The sequence below is a fragment of the Danio rerio genome, chromosome 20 (assembly GCF_052040795.2).
Source record: "Danio rerio strain M-AB ecotype USA chromosome 20, GRCz13ab, whole genome shotgun sequence".
Lineage (NCBI taxonomy): Eukaryota > Metazoa > Chordata > Actinopteri > Cypriniformes > Danionidae > Danio > Danio rerio.
In genome coordinates, this window is record NC_141040.1 from 29,597,772 (window position 1) to 29,621,327 (window position 23,556).

Below are 23,556 nucleotides of genomic sequence, written 5' to 3' on the forward strand. Positions count from 1 at the left end.
TTGCTAAATTAAACTTGTTGTCATTGGGGTATAGCTTAGTGGTAGAGCATTTGACTGCAGATCCAGAGGTTCCTGGTTCAAATCCGGGTGCCCCCTTTGGCAAGACCTTGGATTTGTATCTGTTTCTTGTGTTTACCCTTTGTTGGTACATAGAAGTTGGCTCTTCCTAACAGCATGACCAATCGGTTTTTGAAATTGTATTTTCAAACAGATCTTTATGAAAGAGTTTTCTTGTTTTGCTAAATCAAATTTATTGTGATGGGGGTATAGCTCAGTGGTAGAATATTTGACTGCAGATCAAGAGGTCCCCGGTTCAAATCCGTGTGCCCCCTTTGTCAAGACCATAGATTTGTGTCCGTAACTTACCTGGACCCTGGGTTGCTACTTTGAAGTTGGATCTTCCTATCTGATTGACCAGTTGCTTTCTTTCCAAAATTGATTTTCAGACAGATCTTTATGAAAGAGTTTTCTTTCTTTGCTATACTAAAAATTTTTGTCATGGGGGTATAGCTCAGTGGGAGAACATTTGACTGCAGATCAAGAAGTCCCTGGTTCAAGTCCGGGTGTCCCCTTTGACAAGACCTTGGATTTGCGTCTGTAACTTACCTTGATAACGGGTTGCTACATTGAAGTTGGATCTTCCTAACTGATTGACCAGTCGCTTTTTTTCAAAATTGATTTTCAGACAGATGTTTATGAAAGAGTTTTCTTTCTTTGCTAAATCAAAATTATTGTCATGGGGGTATAGCTCATTGGTAGACCATTTGACTGCAGATCAAGAGGTACCCGGGTCAAATCTGGGTGCCCCCTTTGGTAAGACCTTGGATTTGTATCTGTTACTTGTGTTTGCCTTTTGTTGGTACATAGAAGTTGGCTCTTCCTAACAGCATGACCAATCGGTTTTTGAAATTCTATTTTCAAACAGATCTTTATGAAAGACTTTTCTTGTTTTGCTAAATCAAAATTATTGTGATGGGGGTATAGCCCAGTGGTAGAGCATTTGACTGCTGATCAAGAGAACCTCAAGTCAAGTCCGGATGCCCCCTTTGTCAAGACCTTGGATTTGTGTCAGTAACTTACCTTGACCCCGGGTTGCTACTGTGAAATTGGATCTTTCTATCTGATTGACCAGTTGCTTTTTTTCCAAAATTGATTTTCAGACAGATCTTTATGAAAGAGTTTTCTTTCTTTGCTATACCAAACTTTTAGGCAGGAGGGTATAGCTCAGTGGTAGAGCATTTGACTGAAGATGAAGAGGTCCCCGGTTCAAATCCAAGTGCCCCCTTTGTCAAGATCTTGGATTTGTGTCTGTAAATTACCTTGATAACTGGTTGCTACATTGAAGATGGATCTTGCCAACTGAGTGACCAGTCGCTTTTTTTCAAAATTGATTTTCAGACAGATGTTTATGAAAGAGTTTTCTTTCTTTGCTAAATCAAAATTATTGTCATGGGGGTATAGCTCATTGGTAGACCAGTTGACTGCAGATCAAGAGGTGCTCGGTTCAAATCCGGTTGGTACATAGAAGTTGGCTCTTCCTAACGGCATGACCAATCGGTTTCCAAAAATGATTTTCAGACAGATCTTTATGAAAGAGTTTTCTTTCTTTGCTATAACAAACTGTGTGTCTTGGGGGTATAGCTCAGTGGTAGAGCATTTGACTGCAGATAAAGAGGTCCCCGGTTCAAATCCGGGTGCCCGTTTTGGTAAGACCTCGGATTTGTATCTGTTACTTATGTTTACCCTGGGTTGATACGAAGAAGTTGGCTCTTCCTAACGGCATGACCAATCGGTTTTTGAAATTGGATTTTCAAACAGATCTTTATGAAAGAGTTTTCTTGTTTTGCTAAATCAAATTTGTTGTCATGGGGGTATAGCTTAGTGGGAGAACATTTGACTGCACATCAAGAGAACCCCAAGTCCGGGTGCCCCTTTTGTCAAGACCTTGGATTTGTGTATGTAACTTGCATTGACCCTGAGTTGGTACATTAAAGTTGGCTCTTCTTAACTGCATGACCACTTGCTTTTTTTTTTTTTTTGAAAATGCATTTTCAGACATAGCTTTATGAAAGAGTTTTCTTTCTTTGCTATACCTTATCTTTGATATGGGGGTATTGCTCAGTGGTAGAGCATTTGACTGCAGATCAAGAGGTCCCAGTTTTAAATCCGGGTGCCCCCTTTGTCAAGATCTTGGATTTGTGTCTGTTACTTATGTTTACCCTGGGTTGGTACATAGAAGTTGGCTCTTCCTAACGGCATGACCAATCGGTTTTTGAAATTGGATTTTCAAACAGATCTTTATGAAAGAGTTTTCTTGTTTTGCTAAATTAAAAATATTGTCATGGGAGTTAAGCTCAGTGGTAGAGCATTTGACTGCAGATAAAGTGGTCCCCGGTTCAAATCCGGGTGCCCCCTTTGGTAAGACCTTGGATTTGTATCTGTTACTTATGTTTACCCTGGGTTGGTACGAAGAAGTTGGCTCTTACTAACGGCATGACCAATCGGTTTTTGAAATTGGATTTTCAAACAGTTCTTGATGAAAGAGTTTTCTTGTTTTGCCAAATCAAAATTGTTGTCATAGGGGTATAGCTCAGTGGGAGAACACTTGACTGCAGATCCAGACATACCCAAGTCAAGTCCGGGTGCCCCCTTTGTCAAGACCTTGGATTTGTGTCCGTACTTTGTGTCTTCCTAACTGATTGACCAGTCGCTTTTTTTTCCAAAATTAATTTTCAGACAGATCTTTGTGAAAGAGTTTTTTTTCTTTGCTATTCCAAACTGTTTGTCTTGGGGGTATAGCTCAGTGGTAGAGCATTTGACTGCAGATCAAGAGGTCACTGGTTCAAATCCGGGTGCCCCCTTTGTCAAGACTTTGGATTTGTGTCTGTAACTTACCTTGACCACAGGTTGCTACATTGAAGTTGGATCTTTATAACCAAGTGACCAGTCGCTTCTCTTCAAAATTGATTTTCAGACAGATCTTTATGAAAGAGTTTTCTTTCTTTGCTATACCAAACTGTTTGTTTTGTGGGTATAGCAAGTTTTCTTGTTTTGCTAAATCAGACTCTTTGTCATGAAGGTATAGCTCAGTGGTAGAGCATTTGACTGCAAATCAAAAGGTCCCCGGTTGAAATCCGGGTGCCCCCTTTGTAAAAACCTTGTATTTGTGTCTGTAACTTACCTTGATAATTGGTTGCTACATTGAAGTTGGTTCTTTCTAACTGATTGACCAGTCGCTCTTTTTCCAAAATTGATTTTTAGACAGATCTTTATGAAAGAGTTTTCTTTCTTTGCTAAATTAAACTTGTTGTCATTGGGGTATAGCTTAGTGGTAGAGCATTTGACTGCAGATCAAACGGTCCCCGGTTCAAATCAGGGTGCCCCCTTTGGTAAGACCTCGGATTTGTATCTGTTGCTTATGTTTACCCTGGGTTAGTACATAGAAGTTGGCTCTTCCTAACGGCATGACCAATCGGTTTTTAAAATTTGGTTTTCAAACAGATCTTTATGAAAGAGTTTTCTTGTTTTGCTAAATCTAAATTGTCGTCATGGGGGTATAGCTCAGTGGGAGAACATTTGACTGCAGATCAAGAGAACCCCAAGTCAAGTCCAGGTGCCACCGTTGCCAAGACCTTGGATTTGTGTCCGTAACTTACCTTGACCCTGGGTTGCTACTTTGAAGTTGGATCTTCCTAACTGATTGACGGGCGCCTTTTTCCAAAATTGATTTTCAGACAGATCTTTATGAAGGAGTTTTCTTTCTTTGCTATACCAAACTCAGATCAAGAGGTCCCCTGTTCAAATCTGGGTGCCCCCTTTGTCAAGACCTTGGATTTGTGTCTGTAACTTACCTTGACCCCGGGTTGCTACATTGAAGTTGGATCTTTCTAACTAAGTGACCAGTCGCTTCTCTTTAAAATTGATTTTCAGACAGATCTTTATGAAAGAGTTTTCTTTCTTTGCTATACCATACTGTTTGTCTTGGGGGTATAGCTCTGTGGTAGAGAATTTGACTGCAGATCCAAAGGTCCCTGGTTCAAATCCGCATGCCCCCTTTGGCAAGACCTTGGATTTGTATCTGTTACTTGTGTTTACCCTTTGTTGGTACATAGAAGTTGGCTCTTCCTAACGGCATGACCAATCGGTTTTTGAAATTGTATTTTCAAACAGATCTTTATGAAAGAGTTTTCTTGTTTTGCTAAACAAAATTATTGTGATGGGGGTATAGGTCAGTGGTAGAGCATTTGACTGCTGATCAAGAGAACCCCAAGTCAAGTCCGGGTGCCCCCTTTGTCAAGACCTTGGATTTGTGTCAGTAACTTACCTTAACCCCGGGTTGCTACTTTGAAGTTGGATCTTCCTATCTGATTGACCAGTTGCTTTTTTTCCAAAATTGATTTTCAGACAGATCTTTATGAAAGAGTTTTCTTTCTTTGCTATACCAAAGTTTTTGTCATGTGGGTATAGCTCAGTGGTAGAGCATTTGACTGCAGATCAAGAGTTCCCCGGCTCAAATCCGGGTGCCCCTTTTGTCAAGACCTTGGGTTTGTATCCGTAACTTACCTTGACCCCGGGTTGCTACTTTGAAGTTGGATCTTCCTAACTGATTGACCAGTCGCTTTGTTTCCAAAATTAATTTTTAAACAGATCTTTATGAAAGAGTTTTCTTTTTTTGCTATGCCAAACTGTTCTTCTTGGGGGTATAGCTCAGTGGTAGAGCATTTGACTGCAGATGAAGAGGTTCCCAGTTCAAAGCCGGGTGCCCCCTTTGGCAAGACCTTGGATTTGTGTCTGTAACTTACCTTGATAACGGGTTGATAGATTGAAGTTGGCTCTTACTGAGTGACCAGTCGCTTCTCTTCAAAACTGATTTTCAGACAGATCTTCATGAAAGAGTTTTCTTTCTTTGCTATACCAAACTGTTTGTTTTGGGGGTATAGCTCAGTGGTAGAGCATTTGACTGCAGATGAAGAGCTTCACAGTTCAAATCCGGGTGCCCCCCTTGGCAAGACCTGTGATTTGTATCTGTTAGTTGTGTTTTCCCTTTTTGGGGGTACATAGAAGTTGGCTCTTCCTAACGGTATGACCAATCGGTGTTTGAAATTGGATTTTCAAACAGATCTTTATGAAAGGGTTTTCTTGTTTTGCTAAATCAAAATTGATGTCATAGGGGTATGGCTCAGTGGGAGAACATTTGACTGCAGATCAAGAGAACCCCAAGTCAAGTCTGGGTGCCACCTTTGTCAAGACCTTAGATTTGTATCTGTAACTTACCTTGACCACGGGTTGCTACTTTGAAGTTGAATCTTCCTAACTGATTGACCAGTCGCTTCTCTTCAAAATTCATTTTCAGACAGATCTTTATGAAAGAGTTTTCTTTCTTTGCTATACCAAACTGTTTGACTTTGGGGTATAGCTCAGTGGTAGAGCATTTGACTGATGATAAAGAGGTTCCCAGTTCAAATCTGGGTGCCACCTTTGGCAAGACCTTGGATTTGTATCTGTTACTTGTGTTTACCCTTTGTTGGTACATAGAAGTTGGCTCTTCCTAACGGCATGACCAATCGGTTTTTGAAATTGCATTTTCAAACAGATCTTTATGAAAGAGTTTTCTTGTTTTGCTAAATCAAAATTGTTGTCATGGGGGTATAGCTTAGTGGGAGAACATTTGACTGCAGATCAAGAAAACCCCAAGTCAAGTCCGGGTGCCCCTTTTGTCAAGACCTTGGATTTGTGTCCGTAACCTACCTTGACCCCGGGTTGCTACTTTGAAGTTGGATCTTCCTAACTGATTGACCAGTTGCTTTTTTTTCCAAAATTGATTTTCAGACAGATCTTTATGAAAGAGTTTTCCTACTTTGCTATACCAAACTGTTTTCCATGGGGGTGTAGCTCAGTGGTAGAGCATTTGACTTCAGATCAAGAGGTCTCCGGTTCAAATTCGGGTGCCCCCTTTGTTAAGACCTTGGATTTGTGTCTGTAACTTACCTTGATAACGGGTTGCTATGTTGAAGTTGGATGTCCCTAACTGAGTGACCAGTCGCTTCTCTTCAAAATTGATTTTCAGACAGATGTTTATGAAAGAGTTTTCTTTTTTTGCTATACCAAATTATTTGTCTTGGGGTATAGCTCAGTGGTAGAGCATTTGACTGCAGATGAAGAGGTTCCCAGTTCAAATCCGGGTGCCCCCTTTGTCAAGACCTTGGATTTGTGTCTGTAACTTACCTTGAAAACGGGTTGCTAGATTGAAGTTGGCTCTACCTAAATGAGTGACCAGTCGCTTCTCTTCAAAACTCATTTTTAGACAGATTTTCATGAAAGAGTTTTCTTTCTTTGCTATAAAAACTGTTTGTCTTGGCGGTAAAGCTCAGTGGTAGAGCATTTGACTGCAGATGAAGAGGTTCCCAGTTCAAATCCGCGTGCCCCCTTTGGCAAGACCTTGGATTTGTTTCTGTTATTTGAGTTTACCCTTTGTTGGTACATAGAAGTTGTCTCTTCCTAACGGCATGACCAATCGCTTTTAGAAATTGGATTTTCAAACAGATCTTTATGAAAGAGTTTCTTGTTTTGCTAAATCAAAATTGTTGTCATGGGAGTATAGCTCAGTGGGAGAACATTTGACTGCAGATCAAGAAAACCCCAAGTCAAGTCCGGGTGCCACCTTTGTCAAGACCTTGGATTTGTGTCCGTAACTTACCTTGACCCTGGGTTGCTACTTTGAAGTTGGATCTTCCTAACTGATTGACCAGTCGCTTTTTTTCCAAAATTGATTTTCAGACAGATCTTTATGAAAGAGTTTTCTTTCTTTGCTAAACCAAACTGTTTGTCTTGGGGGTATAGCTCAGTGGTAGAGCATTTGACTGCAGATAAAGAGGTTCCCAGTTCAAATCCGGGTGCCCCCTTTGGCAAGACCTTGGATTTGTATGTGTTACTTGTGTTTACCCTTTGTTGGTACATAGAAGTTGGCTCTTCCTAACGGCATGACCAATCGGTTTTTGAAATTGGATTTTCAAACAGATCTTTATGAAAGAGTTTTCTTGTTTTGCTAAATCAAAATTGTTGTCAAAGCTTAGTGGGAGAACATTTGACTGCAGATCAAGAGAACTCCGGTCCAAATCCGGGTGCCCCCTTTGTAAAGACCTTGGATTTATGTCTGTAACTTACCTTGATAACGGGTTGCTAGATTGATGTTGGATCTTTCTAACTGAGTGACCAGTCGCTTCTCTTCAAAATTGATTTTCAGACAGATCTTTATGAAAGAGTTTTCTTTCTTTGCTATACCAACTTGTTTGTCTTGGGGGTATAGCTCAGTGGTAGAGCATTTGACTGCAGATAAAGAGGTTCCCATTTCAAATCCGGGTGCCCCCTTTGGTAAGTCCTCGGGTTTGTATCTGCTACTTATGTTTACCCTGGGTTGGTACATTGAAGTTGGCTCTTCCTAACGGCATGACCAATCGGTTTTTGAAATTGGATTTTCAAACAGATCTTTATGAAAGAGTTTTCTTGTTTTGCTAAATCAATAATGTTGTCATGGGGGTATAGCTTAGTTGTAGAGCATTTGACTGCAGATCAAGAAAACCCCAAGTCAAATCCGGGCGCCCCCTTTGTCAAGACCTTAGATTTGCATCTGTTCGGTGCCATATCATCAGTAGGTTGTGCCAATTTTGCTCTACAATGGACAGCGGATGATAATGAAAATGTATATGGTAAAGAAGTAGCAGATACTATCAGATACAACTTCTATGTAGATGATTGCCTAAAATCCATTGCAACAGAGAATCCAGCAATCCAGCAGATTGTGCATCTTGTGCATCTCGAGGACTAGATGCCAGTGCATTAACAGAAATGAAACAATGGCTACATGGACCAGACCTTCTTAAATTAGAGGAAGATCCCTCTTCTAATATGCCTATCACCTATTCAATTGACTCAGATAACCCAGAGGTCAAGAAACCTATTTTTGTCAATGCACTAACTATAATGGATGAACAAAAACCTGCTACAAACAAACTGATTGAATACTATTCCCAATGGAACAAGCTCAGGAGAGCTGTTGGATGGATTCTAAAATTTAAGAACTTCCTTAAAGCCAACCTGAAAAGAAAACAGAAAGCTAATAAGGTAATCCCTGATCCAAGTTCTAATGTTGCACACCGAATCACTGAAACAAATTTATCTGTAGTAGATCTCAAAGATGCAGAAGAATCAATTATTCGATATGTACAGGAACAGCACTTCAAAGAAGAACTCAAAGACATTCAACATGGAAATCCAGTTAATAACAGAAGTGCTATTGCCAATCCAAATCTCTTCATTGACAATGGCTTACTCAAGGTAGGAGGTAGACTTGGCAAATCGGCAATGCCACTGGAAATGATAAATCCTACTATTCTTCCGAAAAATTCTCCTGTTTTTAAATTGATTTTAAAACCCATTCATAAGAATTATGGCCATTTAGGAAGAAACTACATGCTTTCCAAATTACTTCAGCACTACTGGCTACAATGTGTACATATTTAATGTATATGTAAAGTCTATCATGTATGGAATGTATCATATGTATAGAGTGTATGTATAAATGCATAGAGTCTATCTTGTGAGCATATGTACAGAGTGTGGTTTGCATCATGTTCCAGTAGCTCAGCGGTTAAATCACTCACCTTTCATGCTGGAGACCTGGGTTCTATCCCAGACCCTGACAGGACTGTATCATGTGTGTATATGTAAAGAGTCTATTATGTATGTATAGAGTGTATCATGTGTATATGTATAGAGTCTATCATGTGTATATGTGTAGAGTGTATCATGTGGTTTGAATCATGTTCCAGTAGCTCAGTGGTTAAGTCACTCACCTTACATGCTGGAGACCCGGGTTTTATCCCAGACCCTGATATGAGTGTATCATGTATATGTTTAGAGCAGGGGTCTCAAACACAATTTACCTGGGGGTAGCAGGAGGCAAAGTCTGGGTGAGGCTGGGCCGCATAAGGGATTTCACAAAAAAAAGTCTGTGAAGATTGATGCCTGTCCTCGGTATGTTTTCCATATCAAACTGAGAAGAAGAAATGCAGCCTTGATCAAACTTGCGAAGTCTGTCAGAATGAAAACGGCCTCTCCAGCGTTTTCGAAACGATCCGTTTTCAGCGCTCGAGAACTCCGGCATAGTGTGGACGGATTCTGTCAGTGTACAGCGGTCGGCGTGGGCCACAAAATATTGCATTGAGGGCCGCAAATGGCCCGCGAGTTTGAGACCCCTGGTTTAGAGTGTATCATGTGTGTATATGCAAAGAGTCTATTATGTATCATATTTGTGGAGTGTGTATGCAGTGTATATGTATTGAGTGTATAATGTGTATATGTATAGTCTATCAAGTGTGCATATGTACTATGTATAGAGTCTATCAAGTTTGCATATGTACAGAATGTATACAGTTTATTATGTGATTTGAATCATGTTCCGGTAGCTCAGCGGTTAAGTCACTCACCTTTCACGCTGGAGACCAGGGTTCTATCCCAGACCTTGACAGGACTGTATCATGTGTATAGATGCATAGAGTGTGTATGTATAGGGTGTTTAATGTGTTTATGTAAAGAGTCTATCATGCATGGAATGTATCATATGTATAGAGTGTATGTTTAATGTATAGAGTGTATTATGTGTGCATATGCATAGAGTCTATCATGTGTATATATGTATGCAGTGTATAAGTATAGAGTCTGTCATGTGTGCATATGTACAGAGTGTATCATGTGTTTTGCATCATGTTCCAGTAGCTCAGCGGTTAAGTCACTCACCTTACACGCTGGAGACCAGGGTTCTATCCCAGACCCTGACAGGAGTGTATCATGTGTATATGTATAGGGTGTAAAACGTGTATGTGTATAGAATGTATCATGTATATATATATGTATGGAATGTGTATGTACACAGTGTATCGCGTATATATGCATAGAGTGTGTATGTATAGGGTGTATCTTGTGTGTATATGTACAGAGTCGATCGTGTATGTGCATATATGTATAGAGTGTACCATGTTTGTATATGTAAAGAATCTATCATATGTATAGAGTGTATCATGTTTATATATATATGAATGGAGTGTATATGTATAGAGTGTATCATGTGTGTATATGTAAATAGTCTATCATGTATCATATGTATAGAGTGTATGTTTAATGTATAGAGTGTGCATATGCATAGAGTCTATCTTGTGTGCATATGTATGGAGTGTAACATGTATATATGTATAGAGTCTATCATGTGTGCATATGTATAGAGTGTATATATGTATAAGTATGGAGTCTATCATGTGTGCATATGTATAGAGTGTATATATGTATGCAGTGTATAAGTATGGAGTCTATCATGTGTCCATATGTACAGAGTGTATCATGTGGTTTGCATCATGTTCCAGTAGCTCAGCGGTTAAGTCACTCACCTTTCACGCTTGAGACCAGGGTTATATCCCAGACCCTGACAGGAGTGTATCATGCGTATTGATGCATAGAGTGTATATGTATAGAGTCTATCATGTGTGTATATGTAAAGAGTATATGTATAGAATGTATCAAGTGTGTATATATGTACAAAGTGTATCGTTTATATATGCATAGAGTGTGTATGTATAGGGTGTATCGTGTGTATATGTACAAAGTCTATCTTGAGTGTATATGTATAGAGTGTATCATTGTATATGTAGAGAGTCGATCATGTATGTGCATATATATATAGAGTGTATCATGTGTGTATATGTAAAGAGTCTATCCTGTATGGAAAGTATCATATTTATAGAGTGCATGTATGGAGTGTATGTGTATATATGGATGTAAAGTATATGTATTGAGTATATAATGTGTATATGTACAGAGTCTATCAAATGTGCATATGTATACAGTGTATATGTAAAGAGTCTATCATGTATCATATGTATAGAGTGTATATATGTATGCAGTGTATATGTATAGAGTCTATCATGTGTATACAGTGTATCATGTGGTTTGCATCATGTTCCAGTAGCTCAGCGGTTAAGTCACTCACCTTCCATGCTGGAGATATAGAAGTGTATTATGTATATATGTTTAGAGTGTATCATGTGTGTATATGTAAAGAGTCTATTATGTATGGAATGTATCATATGTATGGAGTGTATATATGTATGGAGTGTATGTGTATCATCTGTGTATATGTAAAGAGTCTATCATGTATCATATGTGTGGAGTGTGTATGCAGTGTATATGTATTGAGTGTATAATGTGTATATGTATAGTCTATCAAGTGTGCATATGTACTATGTATAGAGTCTATCAAGTTTGCATATGTACAGAATGTATACAGTTTATCCTGTGGTTTGAATCATGTTCCAGTAGCTCAGCAGTTAAGTCACTCACCTTTCACGCTGGAGACCATGGTTCTATCCCAGTATAGATATATGTATAGATGCATAGAGTGTGTATGTATAGGGTGTTTAATTTGTATATGTATAGAGTCTATCATGTGTGTATATGTAAAGAGCATAGAGTGTATAGAATGTATCATGTGTATATATATGTATGGAGTGTATATGTTCAAAGTGTATCTTGTATACATGCATAGAGTGTGTATGTATAGGGTATATCTTGTGTATATGTACAGAGTCTATCTTGAGTGTATATGTATAGATTGTATCATGTGTGTATATGTAGAGAGTCTATCATATGTATAGAGTTCATCATGTTTATATATATGAATGGAGTGTATATGTATAGAGTGTATCATGTGTGTATATGTAAAGAGTCTATCATGTATGGAAAGTATCATATTTATAGAGTGTGTGTATGGGGTGTATATATGTATGGAGTGTATGTGTATAATGTGTATATATGTATGTAAAGTATATGTAATGAATATATAATGTGTATATGTACAGAGTCTATCAAGTGTGCATATGTATACAGTGTATCATGTGGTTTGCATCATGTTCCAGTAGCTATATGTAAAGAGTCTATTATGTATGGAATGTATCATATGTATGAGTGTATGTACAAATGTATAGAGTGTATCATGTGTGCATATGTACAGTGTGTATATGTATAGAGTCTATCTTGTGTGCATATGCATGGAGTGTATATGTATAGCGTGTAACGTGTATTTATGTATGCAGTGTTAATGTATAGAGTCTATCATGCGTGCATATGTACAGTGTATCATGTGGTTTGCATCATGTTCCAGTAGCTCAGCGGTTAAGTCGCTCACCTTCCATGCTGGAGATATAGAAGTGTATTATGTATATATGTTCAGAGTGTATCATGTGTGTATATGTAAAGAGTCTATTATGTATGGAATGTATCATATGTATGGAGTGTATATATGTATGGAGTGTATGTGTATCATCTGTGTATATGTAAAGAGTCTATCATGTATCATATGTGTGGAGTGTGTATGCAGTGTATATGTATTGAGTGTATAATGTGTATATGTATAGTCTATCAAGTGTGCATATGTACTATGTATAGAGTCTATCAAGTTTGCATATGTACAGAATGTATACAGTTTATTATGTGATTTGAATCATGTTCCAGTAGCTCAGCGGTTAAGTCACTCACCTTTCACGCTGGAGACCAGGGTTCTATCCCAGACCTTGACAGGACTGTATCATGTGTATAGATGCATAGAGTGTGTATGTATAGGGTGTTTAATGTGTTTATGTAAAGAGTCTATCATGTGTATACAGTGTATCATGTGTATAGACGCATAGAGTGTATATGTAAATAGTCTATCATGCATGGAATGTATCATATGTATAGAGTGTATGTTTAATGTATAGAGTGTATTATGTGTGCATATGCATAGAGTCTATCATGTGTATATATGTATGCAGTGTATAAGTATAGAGTCTGTCATGTGTGCATATGTACAAGGTGTATCATGTGGTTTGCATCATGTTCCAGTAGCTCAGCGGTTAAGTCACTCACCTTACATGCTGGAGACCAGGGTTCTATCCCAGACCCTGACAGGAGTGTATCATGTGTATATGTATAGGGTGTAAAACGTGTATGTGTATAGAATGTATCATGTATATATATATATATATGTATGGAATGTATATGTACACAGTGTATCGTGTATATATGCATAGAGTGTGTATGTATAGGGTGTATCTTGTGTGTATATGTACAGAGTCGATCGTGTATGTGCATATATGTATAGAGTGTATCATGTTTGTATATGTAAAGAATCTATCATATGTATAGAGTGTATCATGTTTATATATATGTATAGAGTGTATCATGTGTGTATATGTAAATAGTCTATCATGTATCATATGTATAGAGTGTATGTTTAATGTATAGAGTGTGCATATGCATAGAGTCTATCTTGTGTGCATATGTATGGAGTGTAACATGTATATATGTATAGAGTCTATCATGTGTGCATATGTATAGAGTGTATATATGTATAAGTATGGAGTCTATCATGTGTGCATATGTATAGAGTGTATATATGTATGCAGTGTATAAGTATGGAGTCTATCATGTGTCCATATGTACAGAGTGTATCATGTGGTTTGCATCATGTTCCAGTAGCTCAGCGGTTAAGTCACTCACCTTTCACGCTTGAGACCAGGGTTATATCCCAGACCCTGACAGGAGTGTATCATGCGTATTGATGCATAGAGTGTATATGTATAGAGTCTATCATGTGTGTATATGTAAAGAGTATATGTATAGAATGTATCAAGTGTGTATATATGTACAAAGTGTATCGTTTATATATGCATAGAGTGTGTATGTATAGGGTGTATCGTGTGTATATGTACAAAGTCTATCTTGAGTGTATATGTATAGAGTGTATCATTGTATATGTAGAGAGTCGATCATGTATGTGCATATATATATAGAGTGTATCATGTGTGTATATGTAAAGAGTCTATCCTGTATGGAAAGTATCATATTTATAGAGTGCATGTATGGAGTGTATGTGTATATATGGATGTAAAGTATATGTATTGAGTATATAATGTGTATATGTACAGAGTCTATCAAATGTGCATATGTATACAGTGTATATGTAAAGAGTCTATCATGTATCATATGTATAGAGTGTATATATGTATGCAGTGTATATGTATAGAGTCTATCATGTGTATACAGTGTATCATGTGGTTTGCATCATGTTCCAGTAGCTCAGCGGTTAAGTCACTCACCTTCCATGCTGGAGATATAGAAGTGTATTATGTATATATGTTTAGAGTGTATCATGTGTGTATATGTAAAGAGTCTATTATGTATGGAATGTATCATATGTATGGAGTGTATATATGTATGGAGTGTATGTGTGTCATCTGTGTATATGTAAAGAGTCTATCATGTATCATATGTGTGGAGTGTGTATGCAGTGTATATGTATTGAGTGTATAATGTGTATATGTATAGTCTATCAAGTGTGCATATGTACTATGTATAGAGTCTATCAAGTTTGCATATGTACAGAATGTATACAGTTTATCCTGTGGTTTGAATCATGTTCCAGTAGCTCAGCAGTTAAGTCACTCACCTTTCACGCTGGAGACCATGGTTCTATCCCAGTATAGATATATGTATAGATGCATAGAGTGTGTATGTATAGGGTGTTTAATTTGTATATGTATAGAGTCTATAATGTGTGTATATGTAAAGAGTATAAAGTGTATAGAATGTATCATGTGTATATATATGTATGGAGTGTATATGTTCAAAGTGTATCTTGTATACATGCATAGAGTGTGTATGTATAGGGTATATCTTGTGTATATGTACAGAGTCTATCTTGAGTGTATATGTATAGATTGTATCATGTGTGTATATGTAGAGAGTCTATCATATGTATAGAGTTTATCATGTTTATATATATGAATGGAGTGTATATGTATAGAGTGTATCATGTGTGTATATGTAAAGAGTCTATCATGTATGGAAAGTATCATATTTATAGAGTGTGTGTATGGGGTGTATATATGTATGGAGTGTATGTGTATAATGTGTATATATGTATGTAAAGTATATGTAATGAATATATAATGTGTATATGTACAGAGTCTATCAAGTGTGCATATGTATACAGTGTATCATGTGGTTTGCATCATGTTCCAGTAGCTATATGTAAAGAGTCTATTATGTATGGAATGTATCATATGTATGAGTGTATGTACAAATGTATAGAGTGTATCATGTGTGCATATGTACAGTGTGTATATGTATAGAGTCTATCTTGTGTGCATATGCATGGAGTGTATATGTATAGCGTGTAACGTGTATTTATGTATGCAGTGTTAATGTATAGAGTCTATCATGTGTGCATATGTACAGTGTATCATGTGGTTTGCATCATGTTCCAGTAGCTCAGCGGTTAAGTCGCTCACCTTCCATGCTGGAGATATAGAAGTGTATTATGTATATATGTTTAGAGTGTATCATGTGTGTATATGTAAAGAGTCTATTATGTATGGAATGTATCATATGTATGGAGTGTATATATGTATGGAGTGTATGTGTATCATCTGTGTATATGTAAAGAGTCTATCATGTATCATATGTGTGGAGTGTGTATGCAGTGTATATGCATTGAGTGTATAATGTGTATATGTATAGTCTATCAAGTGTGCATATGTACTATGTATAGAGTCTATCAAGTTTGCATATGTACAGAAAGTATACAGTTTATTATGTGGTTTGAATCATGTTCCAGTAGCTCAGCGGTTAAGTCACTCACCTTTCACGCTGGAGACCGGCGTTCTATCCCAGACCTTGACAGGACTGTATCATGTGTATAGATGCATAGAGTGTGTATGTATAGGGTGTTTACTGTGTATATGTAAAGAGTCTATCATGTGCGTATGTGTATACAGTGTATCATATGTATAGATGCATAGAGTATGTATGTATGTATAGGGTGTTTAATGTGTATATGTAAATAGTCTATCATGTATGGAATGTATCATATGTATAGAGTGTATGTTTAATGTATAGAGTCTATCTTGTGTGCATATGTATGGAGTGTAACATGTATATAAGTATAGAGTCTATCATGTGTGCATATGTATAGAGTGTATATGTGTATGCAGTTTATAAGTATAGAGTCTATCTTGAGTGTATATGTATGGATTGTATCGTGTGTATATGTAAAGAGTCGATCGTGTATGTGCATATATCTATAGAGTGTATCATGTGTGTATATGTAGAGAGTCGATCGTGTATGTGCATATATGTATAGAGTGTGTATATGTAAAGAGTCTATCATATGTATAGAGTGTATCATAATTATAAATATGAATGGAGTGTATATGTATAGAGTTTATCATGTGTGTATATGTAAAGAGTCTATCATGTATCATATGTGTGGAGTGTGTATGCAGTCTATATGTATTGAGTGTATAATGTGTATATGTATAGTCTATCAAGTGTGCATATGTACTATCTATAGAGTCTATCAAGTTTGCATATGTACAGGGTGTATACAGTTTATCCTGTGGTTTGAATCATGTTCCAGTAGCTCAGCGGTTAAGTCACTCACCTTTCACGCTGGAGACCAGGGTTCTATCCCAGACCTTGACAGGACTGTATCATGTGTATAGATGCATAGAGTGTGTATGTATAGGGTGTTTTATGTGTATATGTAAATAGTCTATCATGCATGGAATGTATCAAATGTATAGAGTGTATGTTTAATGTATAGAGTGTATTATGTGTGCATATGCATAGAGTCTATCATGTGTATATATGTATGCAGTGTATAAGTATAGAGTCTGTCATGTGTGCATATGTACAGAGTGTATCATGTGGTTTGCATCATGTTCCAGTAGCTCAGCGGTTAAGTCACTCACCTTACACGCTGGAGACCAGGGTTCTATCCCAGACCCTGACAGGAGTGTATCATGTGTATATGTATAGGGTGTAAAACGTGTATGTGTATAGAATGTATCATGTATATATATATATGTATGGAATGTATATGTACACAGTGTATCGTGTGTATGTATAGGGTGTATCTTGTGTGTATATGTACAGAGTCGATCGTGTATGTGCATATATGTATAGAGTGTATCATGTTTGTATATGTAAAGAAGCGGTTAAGTCACTCGGGAGACCCGGGTTCTATCTCAGACCCTGACAGGAGAGTATCATGTGTAAAGAGTGTATGTATAGTGTGCATATGTATAGAGTCTAATATATATATGTATGGAATGTATGTGTAAATTGTGTATATATGTATGCAGTATTGATTGTATAATGTGTATATGTATAGAGTCTATCAAGTGTGCATATGTGTACAGTTTATCATGTGGTTTGCATCATGTTCCAGTAGCTCAGCGGTTCAGTCACTAACCTTTCACGCTGGAGACCTGGGTTCTATCCAAGACCCTGACAGGAGTGTATTATGTATGGAATGTATGATGTGTATACATGTATGGTGTGTATGTGTATCATCTGTGTATATGTAAAGAGTCTATCATGTATCATATGTGTGGAGTGTGTATGCAGTGTATATGTATTGAGTGTATAATGTGTATATGTATAGAGTCTATCAAGTGTGCATATGTACAGTGTATTCTATCATGTATAAATGTACAGTGTGTATATGTATAGAGACAATCTTGTGTGCATATGTATAGAGTGTATCGTGTATATATATGTATGCAGTGTATATGTATAAAGTTTAACATATGTACAGTGTATTATGTAGTTTGCCTCATGTATCAGTAGCTCAGCGGTTAAGTCACTCACCTTTCACGCTGGAGACCTGGGTTCTATCCCAGACCCTGATATGAGTGTATCATGTATATATGTAAAGAGTCTATTATGTATGGAATGTATCATATGTATGGAGTGTATATATGTATGGAGTGTATGTATATCATCTGTCTATCAAGTGTGCATGTGTATACAGTTTATCATGAGGTTTGCACCATGTTCCAGTATCTCAGCGGTTAAGTCACTCACCTTTCACGCTGGAGACCTTGGTTCTGTCCCAGAACCTGACAGGAGTGTATTACGTGTATAGATGCATAGAGTGTGTATGTATAGGGTGTATAATGTGTATATGTAAAGAGTCTATCATGTATCATATGTAGGAAGTGTATATATGTATGCAGTGTATATGTAAAGAGTCTATCATGTATGCAATGTATCATATGTATATATGTATAGGGTGAATAATGTGTATGTGTAAAGAGTCTTTCATGTATGGAATGTATCATATGTATAGAGTGTGTGTATATATGTTTGGAGTGTATATGTATAGAGTCTATCATGTGTGCATATGTATAGAGCCTGTCTTGTGTGCGTATATATAGAGTGTGTCATGTGTATGGAGTGTATATGTATAGGGTGTATGATGTTTATATGTATAGAGTCTATCAAGTGTGCATATATACAGTGTATCATGTGGTTTGCATCATGTTCCAGTAGCTCTGCGGTTAAGTCACGCTGGACACCTGGGTTCTATCCCAGAACCCGACAGGAGTATATCATGTGTATATATGCATAGAGTGTGTATGTATAGAGTTTATCATGTGTGTATATGTAAAGAATCTATTATGTATGGAATGTATCCTGTGTAAATATATATGGAGTGTATAATGTGTATATGTATAGAGTCTATCATGTGTGCATATGTACAAAATGTGTCATGTGTATATGTATGGAGCCTATCATGTATTAAATGTATCGTGTGTATATTTATAGAGAGTGTATATGTACAGTGTGTCGTGTATATATCCATAGAGTGTTTACAGTGTATTATGTGGTTTGCAGCATGTTCCAGTAGCTCAGCGGTTAAGTCATTCACCTTTCACACTAGAGACCGGGGTTCTGTCCCAGACCTTGACAGGAGTGTATCATGTGTATTGAGTTTTTCATGTGTTTATATGTAAAGAGTCTATCATTTGTGGAATGTATATATGTATGGAGTGTATATGTATAGAGTTTATTATGTATCGTGTGTGTATATTTATAGAGAGTGCAAATGTACAGAGTGTGTCATATATATATACATATATATATATATATATATATGGTGTATACAATGTATCATGTGGTTTGGACTCACGGGTGTAAAGCTCAGTGGTAGAGCATTTTACTGCAGATCAAGAGGTCCCCGGTTCAAATCCAGGTACCGCTTTGCCAAGACCTTGAGTTTGTGTCTGTAACTTACCTCGTTCCTGGGTTGGTACATTGAAGTTGGCTCTAACTGCATGACCAATAGGTTTTTGAAAATGGATTTTCAAACAGATCTTTACAAAAGAGTTTTCTTGTTTTGCTACACCAAAATCTTCGTCATGGGGGTAAAGCTCAGTGGTAGAGCATTTGTTTGCAGGTCAAGAGGTCCACGATTTTAAATTCGTGTTCCTCCTTTGGCACGACCTTGGATTTGTGTCTTTAACTTAGCTTGACCTTGGGTTGGTACATTGAAGTTGGATCTTCCTAACTGATTTTCCTACAGATCTTTATGAAAGAGTTTTCTTTCTTTGCTATAGCAACAATTTTGTCAAGGGGGTATACCTCTGTGGTAGAGCATTTGACTGCAGATCAAGAGGTACTCAGTTCAATTATCAGTGCCCCCTTTGGCAAGACCTTGGATTTGTGTCTGTAACTTACTTTGACCCTGGGTTGGTATATTGAAGTTGGCTCTTCCGAACGGCATAACCTATTGCTTTTTTTTTTGCAAATTAATTTTCAAACAGGCATTTATGAAATTTTTTTTTGTTGTTGTTGTTGTTGCTATACCAAAGTCTTTGCCATGGGGGTATAACTCAGTGGTAGAGCATTGGACTGCAGATCAAGAGGTCCCTTGTTCAAATTTGGGTGCCCCCTTTGGCAAGACCTTGGATTTGTGTCTATAACTTATCATGACCCCGGGTTGTAGTTGGATCTTCCCAACTGATTGATCAGTCGCTTTTTTTCCAAAATTGATTTTTAAACAGATCTTTATGAAAGAGTTTTCTTTCTTTGCTACACCAAACTGTTTGTCTTGGGGGTATAGCTCAGTGGTAGAGCATTTGACTGTAGATAAAGACGTTTCCTGTTCAAATTCGGGTGCCCCCTCTGTCAAGACCTTGGATTTGTGTCTGTAACTTACCTTGACCCTGGGTTGCAACATTGTAATTGGATCTTTCAACCCAAGTGACCAGTCGTTATTTTCAAAATTGATTTACAGACAGATCTTTATGAAAGAGTTTTCTTTCTTTGCTATACCTAATCGGTTCAAATCCGGGTGCCCCCTTTGGTAAGACCTCGGATTTGTGTCTGTTACTTATGTTTACCCTGGGTTGGTACATAGAAGTTGGCTCTTCCTAACGGCATGACCAATCGGTTTTTGAAATTGTATTTTCAAACAGATCTTTATGAAAGACTTTTCTTGTTTTGCTAAATCAAAATTGTTGTCATGGGGTATAGCTCAGTGGGAGAACATTTGACTGCATATCAAGAGAACCCCAAGTCAAGTCTGGGTGCCCCCTTTGTCAAGACCTTGGATTTGTGTCCGTAACTTACATTGACCCCGGGTTGGTACTTTAGAAGTTAGGTTTTCCTAACTGCATGACCAGTCGCTTTTTTTAAAATTTGATTTTCAAAAAGATCTTTATGAAAGTGTTTTCTTTCTTTGCTATACCAAGCTGTTTTTCTTGGGGGTATAGCTCAGTGGTAGAGCATTTGACTGCAGATCAAGAGGTACTCAGTTCAAATCGCTTACGGCCATACCACCCTGAGGGCGCTAGTGAGTAGTGTGTGTCAGGAAGTGTGTGACTGCAGTAGGTGAGGAAGGCTCACCATACGTTTTTCGTTTGTTTGTTTTGCTTTTGATTTAAGTTTTTTCAGCAGTTTTTCTTTTTCTTTCTTTTTGTTTTTTTCTTTTAATCCTCCCGACAGCCTGTGCTGTTTGGGGGGATTTATTTTTCTCTTTTTTGCTTAAAATGGACGGACAACCTGGAACAGACTTGGCAATGGCGGACGGTGTACGAGACAAGGAAGACAAGGGACTGGCTAAACGACAACGAGACGGAAAAGAAATGAGTAAGGATTTTACAAAACGAAGATATTTAAAAGAAGCAACTGTAACAGTGAGTGTGGGGAATGTAAGAGATGTAAGAGCAACTGAAGTGATTAAAGCTGTGGAGAAGAAGATTGGATGTGGAAAAATTTTAGCAGTGAGACCAAAACAGACAACATACTATGAAATTACGCTGGAACAGGAAGAGGATACGGAGGATTTAATGGATGGATTGGACATTAACGGAACAACTTGTGAAGTAAAACGACTGCAAAACAGAGAATATGTTGTCTCTTTCATGCACCTGCCTGTTTACATTGCTGATGATAAAATAACAGAAAAATTGGAGGGCTGGGGTGTTGAACCCTTATCAAAAATTAGAAGGCGCTGCTATCCGGGCACAACCATTGAAGACGGGACAAGGTACATCAAAGCATGTTTCCCAAAAGAAGTTGTCTCCCTCCCATACAGCACAAAAATAGACACAGAGGATGGCCCACAATATTTCAGGGTGATGCACAGCCATCAGGTGAAGACTTGTCGGCTGTGCATGAGCCCTGAACATGTGATAAAAGACTGCCCTGAATTTAAGTGCTACAAGTGTGAGGAGAGGGGGCATTTTATGAAGCACTGTAATGCAGTGGTGTGCCCGGATTGCAGAGCCGTTTTAAACAAGTGTGAATGTTTTATAGAGGAGGAAGAGGAAGAGCAGCATGTAAACGGGCAGGTGCATGAAAGAGACAGCAAGGACAACGAAGAAGACACAACAGTACGGCCAAAGGAGAAAGACATTACAAGTAAACATACTGAAAACCAACAACAACAAATCGATGAAGAACAAGTGCAAGCACAGGAGAGGAAGGAGGAGCAGACACAGATGGAGGAAACAGAGACTATTCAATGTGAGATGGACCAGGTAAAGGACGGAAACAAGAAGGTTGATGAACAGACAGATGCAGAAAAAGACGACAAAACTACTTCAAACATGGAGGAAACAACCAGTTTTAAATTTGTAGATCTAGAAAATGAAGAGGATGAAGAGCGAATGGAGGTGGGAGGAAAAAAGAGTGAAGAAGAAGAAGAAACAAACTTGACCAAACCAGAGACAAGAAGGAGAAGAAGAACACTAAAGGTAACGCCAAATTTACAAGCTAACAGAAGGAAACAACTTTTTAAAGAGACAGTTGAAAAAAACAGATTTGAACTTTTAAGAGACTTTGAAAATGAACTGAAATGAAGGGTTTTAAAAATATTTTTATTCTTTTAATGCTTTTAAGATTTGTCACTTTTAATGCCAGAGGACTTTCAGATGTTAGAAAATTTGATAAAGTTATTGAAATGTGTAGGAATGAGGATGTTATTTTATTACAAGAAACAAATTGGAACGATGAGAGAATGAATGAAATAAGAAAAATGTGGAATGGAGAAATTTTATACAATAATGGTGATGGTAGACTAGGAAGAGGGGTTGCAGTTTTAATTAAAGAAAAAAGTAGGGTGACGTGCAAGAAAATATACAATGACAATGAAGGGAAATGTTTAGTATTTGAAATGAAGTCTGAAAAAAAAACAATAATTATGATCAATGTTCATGCACCAACAGAAGAGAAGCAAAAGGTAGAGTATTTTAACGGTTTAAATAATCTGATAAAACAACATAAAGAAGTTATTATGATAGGGGATTTTAACACTGTGTTCAGCAAATTGGAAATGGCAGAAGGAATGTTTTTTAAAACAGATAAAGGAAGAGGGGAATTGAAATTATTAATGGAAGAAAACAATATGATTGATGTTTGGAGAGAAAGAAATGAAAAAAAGAAAGAGTACTCAAGAAGACAGTTAGTGGGGAATTTTATGTGTAAAACAAGAATTGATTTTATTTTATGCACAAGGAATATTGAGAATTTTATTGGAAATATTAAATATGCGGAGACTAGTTTAAGTGACCACAAACCAATTTTTATGCAATTAGACTGGAGTAAAGTGAAAAGAGGGCCAGGAGTGTGGATTTTAAATACAGATGTTTTAAAAAATGAAAACTATATTTTAAATATTCAAAGATTAATAGAAGAAGAAAAGAAAAATGAAATATACACAGAGGATAAAAGATTATGGTGGGAAAATGTTAAGTATTTAATTAAAAAGTATACGATAAAATATTGCAAATTAATACAGAACATTAGGAGAAAGAAGGAGAGAGATGCAAAAGAGCAATTAGAGATTGAATTGAATAAGAATGAGAAAGATATACAAAAAATTAAAGAGCTTGAAGGAATAATAAAAGAGATAGAAGAAAAATATGAAGGGGCAAGATTAAGAAGCAAAGCCAAACATACTGTGGAAGGAGAAAAGTGTACAAAGTTTTTCTTTAACTTGGAAAAAAGTCGAAGTAAAGCCAAAACATTTAATGAATTAAAAAGAGATGATGGTGTAGTTATAGATACAAATGATGGAATATTGGAAGAAATTAAAAATTACTATGACAAGTTATTTAGTGCAGAAGGTGTGATAGAGGAGGACAAAGCGGACTTATTAAAACAAATAAAAACAACAGT

General features: G+C 37.2%; 8 non-coding genes across 8 annotated transcripts; all 8 read left to right on the plus strand.

Annotated features, from left to right (window-relative positions):
• The first annotated feature begins 260 nt into the window (after positions 1-260).
• trnac-gca (transfer RNA cysteine (anticodon GCA)) lies at positions 261-332 on the plus strand. The gene has a single exon. It is a non-coding gene; the product is annotated as a tRNA-Cys (tRNA).
• Positions 333-500: 168 nt separating this feature from the next.
• Positions 501-572, plus strand: trnac-gca (transfer RNA cysteine (anticodon GCA)). The gene has a single exon. It is a non-coding gene; the product is annotated as a tRNA-Cys (tRNA).
• Positions 573-1,631: 1,059 nt separating this feature from the next.
• Positions 1,632-1,703, plus strand: trnac-gca (transfer RNA cysteine (anticodon GCA)). The gene has a single exon. It is a non-coding gene; the product is annotated as a tRNA-Cys (tRNA).
• Positions 1,704-2,789: 1,086 nt separating this feature from the next.
• On the plus strand, positions 2,790-2,861 carry trnac-gca (transfer RNA cysteine (anticodon GCA)). The gene has a single exon. It is a non-coding gene; the product is annotated as a tRNA-Cys (tRNA).
• Positions 2,862-3,075: 214 nt separating this feature from the next.
• trnac-gca (transfer RNA cysteine (anticodon GCA)) lies at positions 3,076-3,147 on the plus strand. Its single transcript has one exon. It is a non-coding gene; the product is annotated as a tRNA-Cys (tRNA).
• A 167-nt stretch (positions 3,148-3,314) lies between these two features.
• Positions 3,315-3,386, plus strand: trnac-gca (transfer RNA cysteine (anticodon GCA)). The gene has a single exon. It is a non-coding gene; the product is annotated as a tRNA-Cys (tRNA).
• A 2,021-nt stretch (positions 3,387-5,407) lies between these two features.
• On the plus strand, positions 5,408-5,478 carry trnai-gau (transfer RNA isoleucine (anticodon GAU)). The gene has a single exon. It is a non-coding gene; the product is annotated as a tRNA-Ile (tRNA).
• Positions 5,479-6,830: 1,352 nt separating this feature from the next.
• On the plus strand, positions 6,831-6,902 carry trnac-gca (transfer RNA cysteine (anticodon GCA)). The gene has a single exon. It is a non-coding gene; the product is annotated as a tRNA-Cys (tRNA).
• Positions 6,903-23,556: the final 16,654 nt, after the last annotated feature.